At 35.4% G+C, this 6000-nt stretch overlaps 1 non-coding gene across 1 annotated transcript in view; it reads right to left on the reverse strand.

The window, feature by feature from the left end:
- Positions 1-6000, reverse strand: part of LOC102154648 — a 31797-nt gene extending 25797 nt beyond the window's left edge. Inside the window, exons 1-2 of the transcript XR_005373691.1 lie at positions 5897-6000; positions 3118-3261 (exon numbers count right to left, since the gene is read on the reverse strand). This is a non-coding gene — a transcript (membrane-spanning 4-domains subfamily A member 15-like). The remainder of the gene's footprint in view (positions 1-3117; positions 3262-5896) is intronic.

The raw sequence follows: 6000 nt of genomic DNA on the forward strand, positions 1-6000 counted from the left end.
GACTTACTCATTCCATAACTGGAAGCTTCTACCTCCCATTCTCCTTCACCCATCTTTCCCTCCCCATAACCCTTTCCCCTTTGGTAACTACCAGTTTGTTCTCTGTATTTATGGGTTTCAGCCTTTCTTTTGTCTGTCTTTTCATTTTTTAAAGATTCCACTAATGAGTGAAATCATATGGTATTTGTCTTTCTCAGTCTGACTTATCTCACTTAGCATAATACTCTCTAGATCTATCCCTGTTGTCTTATATGGCATGACCTCATTCTTTTTAATGGTTGCATAATATTTCAGTGTGTGTGTGTGTGTGTGTGTGTGTCTGTGTGTGTCTACCACATCTTCCTTATCCATTCATCTATTGATGGACATTTAGGTTGCTTCCATATCTTGGTTATTATCAATAATGCTTCAGTAAATATAGGTGTACATATATCATTTTGGATCAGTGTATTTGTTTTCTTTGTGTAAATATCCAATAGTGGAATTATTGGATCACATGGTATTTCTATTTTTAATTCTTTGAGAGACCTCCATACTATTTTCCATTTCCTCCATCAACAATGCCCAAGGGTTCCTTTTCCTCCACATCCTTGTCAACGCTTGTTATGTCCTGTCTTTTTTATTTTAGCCATTTTAACAGCTGTAAGGTGATATCTCATTGTGGTTTTGATTTGTATTTCCCTGATGATTAGTAATGTTGAGCATCTTTTCATGGGTCTGTTGGCCATGTGTATGTCTTCTTTGAGCAAATGTTTATTCAGTCATCTGCCCATTTTTTTGATGTTGAGTTGTGTAAGTTCTTTATATATTTTGGATATGAACCCCTATTGGATATGTCTTTTGCAAATATCTTCTCCCGTTCAGTAGGTTGTCTTTTAGTTTTGCTGATGGTCTCCTTTGCTGTGAAAATGCTTCTTATTTTGATAGAGTATCAATAATTTATTTTTTTGTTTTTGTTTCTTTTGCCTTAGGAGACATATCTAGAAAAATGGTGCTACAAGCCAATGTGAGAGAAATTATTGCCTGTGCTCTCTTCTGGGATTTTTATGATTTCAGGTCTTACATTTAGATTTTTAATCCAACCTGAGTTGTTTTCAGAAGGTGGTCTAGTTTCATTCTTCTACAGGTAGCTGTCCAGTTTTTCCAGTACATTTATTAAAGAGACTATCTTTCTCCATTATATATTCTTTCTCCTTTGCCACAGATTAATTGACCATACAATCAGGTTTACTTTTGGGCTTTTCATTCTGATCCATTGATCTATGTCTCTATTTATGTCCTGGTATCATATTGTTTTACTACAGCGTTGCAGTATATCTTGAAATCTGGGGTTCTAATATCTCCAGATTTGTTTTCCTATCTCAGGATTGCTTTGGCTATTTAAGGTCTTTTGTGGTTTCATACAAATGTTAATATTACTTGTTTCTAGTTTTGTAAAAAATGCTGTTGATATTTTCATAGGGGTTGAATTGAATCTGTAGATTGCATCGAATCTGTAGACATTTTAACAATATTAATTCTTCAAATCCATGTGGATGGTATATCTTTCCATTTGTTTGTGCTCTCTTCAGTTTCTTTCTTTTTTAAGCTTTTTATTTATATATTCATGAGCTACACACAGAGAAGCAGAGACAGGCAGAGGGAGAAGCAGGCTCCCTGTAGGAGCCTGATGCAGGACTCAATCTCAGGAGCCCAGGACCATCCTGAGCTGAAGGCAGACACTCAACCACAGAGCTACTCAGGCATCCCTGTCCTCAATTTATTTTATCAATGTTTTATACTTTTCAGAGTATAGGCCTTTCATCTCTTTGGTTAAGTTTATTCCTAGGTATTTTTTGGGGGGTGCAATTATAAATGATGTTGTTTTCTTAATTTCTTTTCTACTGCTTTGTTATTAGTCTATGGAAATGCTATTGATTTCTGGGTATTAATTTTATATCCTGCAACTTTACTGAATTCATGTATTACTTCTGGTAGTTGTTTGGTGGAGTCTGTAAAATTTTATATGTATAGGATCATGTCATCTGAAAATAATAACAGCTTAACTTATTTACCAATACAGATGCCTCTTATTTCTTTTTCTTATCTGATTGCTGTGGCTAGGACTTCCAGTACTATGTTGAATAATGTACACAGACTTCCAATGCACAGAGAGTCAGTGTCCCTAACCTCCACATTATTCAAGGGTCCACTGTATTTTTGGTTGTATGCCACTGTGTTTTGCCATGGTTTTTAATATGACAATAGATTACTAATAGTAATTTTTTCAATAAGAAATACCTCTATCATCCAATTTAAAATGATAACCTATATCCTTTTGCTACCTTCCCAGAACCTTCATTCCTTCTTACTCTACTTTTTATTTTTTACTTCTATCACTTTATCATCTTCTAACATACCACCCTTGCTAGAATAAAGCTCTCTAAAGTCTGGGATTTGTTTTGTTTGCTGATATGCTTCAGGCACCAAGAACAGGCCCTAACACATAGCGGGTACTCAGTAAGTACTGGTTGAATGACCAAATTTCAAGTGTATTATTATTATCATTATCATTATTATTATTATAATGCCTCAGGATTTGTGGAGACAATGTTGCATCATCCACCATACTCTCAGACACAATAAAATTTTCTTTAGAGATTTCTTTTCAATTCCACCAAATTATTCTTGGGCCAACAAAACAAAAAGATTTCACTTTTCTTTCCCTGCATACATTCTATATGTCCCTCATTTCCTTAGCCATTATGCTCTCTCATCTTACTTGCCCCACTGGCAAAATAAGTGACCGATGGTTAGTGGAACAGTCACTAATCATTTTCTATTTCCCCCAAATGCTCCTTGTGCATCTTACTATTGTTCCCTTTATCCAAGGAGTATGTAAAAAGTGTCCCTTTAACAAAGACATATTTTTAATATGAAAGAATATTACTGGTAAGAATCTACGTTTTTTTCATACTGATACATTCCTTTTCAACTAGATATAAGGATACGCTCATTGAGAATAAGGATTGTGAATTTTTTGTGTTCTATCTCTGACATACTGCTTGGTTCAGAAATTGTCATTGAATGTGATGAATATGTAATTAATAACAAGGAGGGAGTATATTATTCACTTACACATGTAGATGACCAATATGGGTATCTTGTTACTGTTGAGAGAGGAAGATATGGTTTTCCAAATGCAGAAATTTGTGAGAGTAACAAATAAGTCCAGAGCAGTCCCACAAAGTGAATATTCAGACCAGTCATTATTTGTATGGCCTGGAAGAAAATAATGACACTAATTACTTACTACTATTCTAGTCCAGCCTTTGAAAGGAACAAACATGAAGAAAAAGTTGAGATGGAGAAGGAAAGTGACAACCTGACATAATTTTAGGGTTCCTAACATTTCATTCAAATAAGGAGGTTATGTTATCATTTCAGAGCAATTTTCAGATGCAATGACTATTTACATGCCCAATAAAATTGTACTAGGGGCTTGTTTATCTATTTGGTTCAAGGGATCATACGGCATGAGCCCTAGAGCCCTGAAAGAATTCATTTCCCTCAATATTCATCAGTCACTATGTGGCCATCAACCCATATCTGCAGATACAGCTCTTATGTTCTATAGGCTACCAGATTTGGTATTTTTAACCTTACCTGCCCTTCTCTCATATTCCCAAAAATTGGTATTTGGACTTTGATTCCTCTTGTTCTACCCACCCTCATGCCCATCTGTAACTATGGTTTGTAGCAGAGTCACCTGTCCTTTATAAACAAGAGTCAAAAGTATAGTGAACCCTTAGGATTCCTGGTTTCTTATTACACTTCCTAGGAACCCTTAGGAGGTATGGAGATTGAGGATGATCTCTGCCCATGGAAGCCAGACTATCTATGATAGTTTCTGAGTCAAAGGCAGAGGAAAATTCTAAGTTTGATATGTAGAGCATAACTCACTGTGAAGGCACTTTAGTTGGTTTTCAGATAGATGTTTCTCAGACATGCCTTCTTCTGGCACAGCTGAATAAACCACCCCTCCCTGCATCTCCCTACTACCCAAATACAGGAGTTAAGCCTGAAAAAATTTGAAGGAGTTATATTGGAGTTCAGAAACAAGCATCTCTTGCCTTCCTCATATTTTTATAATGCCTAGGGATACTGACATCCTTTTTCTCACAAATCCTCTTAAACGGGATAACTTTAACTTGAAGTTTGCGATAAGCTTGTGTTATAGTATGTGATTATGAGGACAGCCAAGAAGTGGCTAATTGGTGGGGATATCTCTCTCATTTGGAGAGTATTCTGTCTTCCAGGCAACACACAACTATGCATTTAGTGACACTTCTGAAAGATTGTGGCAGGGAATGAAGCAAGGGGACAGTGGGGTAGATAGGGCTTTTCCCACACTGCGTTGATGTAGAGTTTCATAGAAGACAATGAATTTGTCTGAAGTCTGAGTTTAATAACTTTTTAAAATAATTACAAATCCACAGGAATTTGCAAAAAATAGTACAGAGAGGTCCTGTGCACCCTGAACCTGGACTCTCCTGATGGCCTACATCTTATGTAACTTATAGTACAGTATCAGAATAAGGAACTAGACCTTGGTATAATATCTGACTCAAGCAGAGACATGTTTACTATCCCCCCAAATCACTATCAATAGGCTGGAATGACACTACAAATTCTTATTAGAAAATATAGGAGACAAGCTTCAAAAAATTGGATTTGGCAATGATTTTTTTTAAATAGATGAATTGAACTACATCAAAATTTAAAACTTCTATGCATCAAGGAACACAAGAGAGTGAAAAGACAACCCACAAAATGGTAGAAAAATTTGTGAATCATATATCTGATAAGGAGTAAATATCCAGAAAATATATAGAACTCCTGCCACTCAACAACACAATAACAAAAACATACAATCCAATTAAGAAATGGGCAAAGGACTTGACATTTCTGTAAAGAATATATACAAATGGCCAATAAGGACATGAAAAGATGCTCAACATCCTAACTAATAATTAGGGAAATGCTAATCAAAACCACAGTAAGAAATACCACTTTCTACCCATTAAAATGGCTATCATCATAAAAGAATACAAGTAAAGAAGATGTGCAGAAATTAGACCTTTTGTGCACTGTTGGTGGGGATGTAAAATGCTGCTACTGCTATGGAAAGAGTTTGGCAGTTTCTCAAAGGTTAAACATAGAAGTATATGACCCAGCATTTCTATTCATATATATTCCTATTCATATATATATTTCTATTCATATATATATGTAGACATATACATATATATATATATATATATATATATATATATATATATATGCATGTATAAAAGAATTGAAAGCAGGGACTCAAAGAGATATTTTACACATATGTCCATAGGAGCATTATTCACAATAGCCAAGTGTTTATTGATGGATGAATGGATTTAAAGAAGATGTGGTTTATGTATACAATGGAATATTACTCAGCCATTAGAAATGACAAATACCCACCATTTGCTTTGACGTGGATGGAACTGGAGGGTATTATGCTGAGTGAAATAAGGCAATTGGAGAAGGACAAACATTATATGGTCTCATTCATTTGGGGAATATATATAATAGTGAAAGGGAATAGAGGGGAAGAGAGAAGAAATGGGTAGGAAATATCAGAAAGGGAGACAGAACATGGAAGACTCCTAACTCTGGGAAACGAACTAGGGGTGATGGAAGGGGAGGAGGGCGGGGGGTGGGGGTGACTGGGTGGCGGGCACTGAGGGGGGCAGTTGACGGGATGAGCACTGGGTGTTATTCTGTATGTTGGCAAATTGAACACCAATAAAAAATAAATTTATTTATATAAATAAATAAATAAATAAATAAATAAATAAATAAATAGTGTAGTTATACATACATGGAGTGTTATTCAGCCTTAAAAAAGATGGAAATTCTGACATAAACTACATCATGGACAAACCTGGGAAACATTTGCTAAGTGAAATAAGCTAATCACAAAAG

Source organism: Canis lupus, chromosome 18 (genome assembly GCF_011100685.1).
Source record: "Canis lupus familiaris isolate Mischka breed German Shepherd chromosome 18, alternate assembly UU_Cfam_GSD_1.0, whole genome shotgun sequence".
Lineage (NCBI taxonomy): Eukaryota > Metazoa > Chordata > Mammalia > Carnivora > Canidae > Canis > Canis lupus.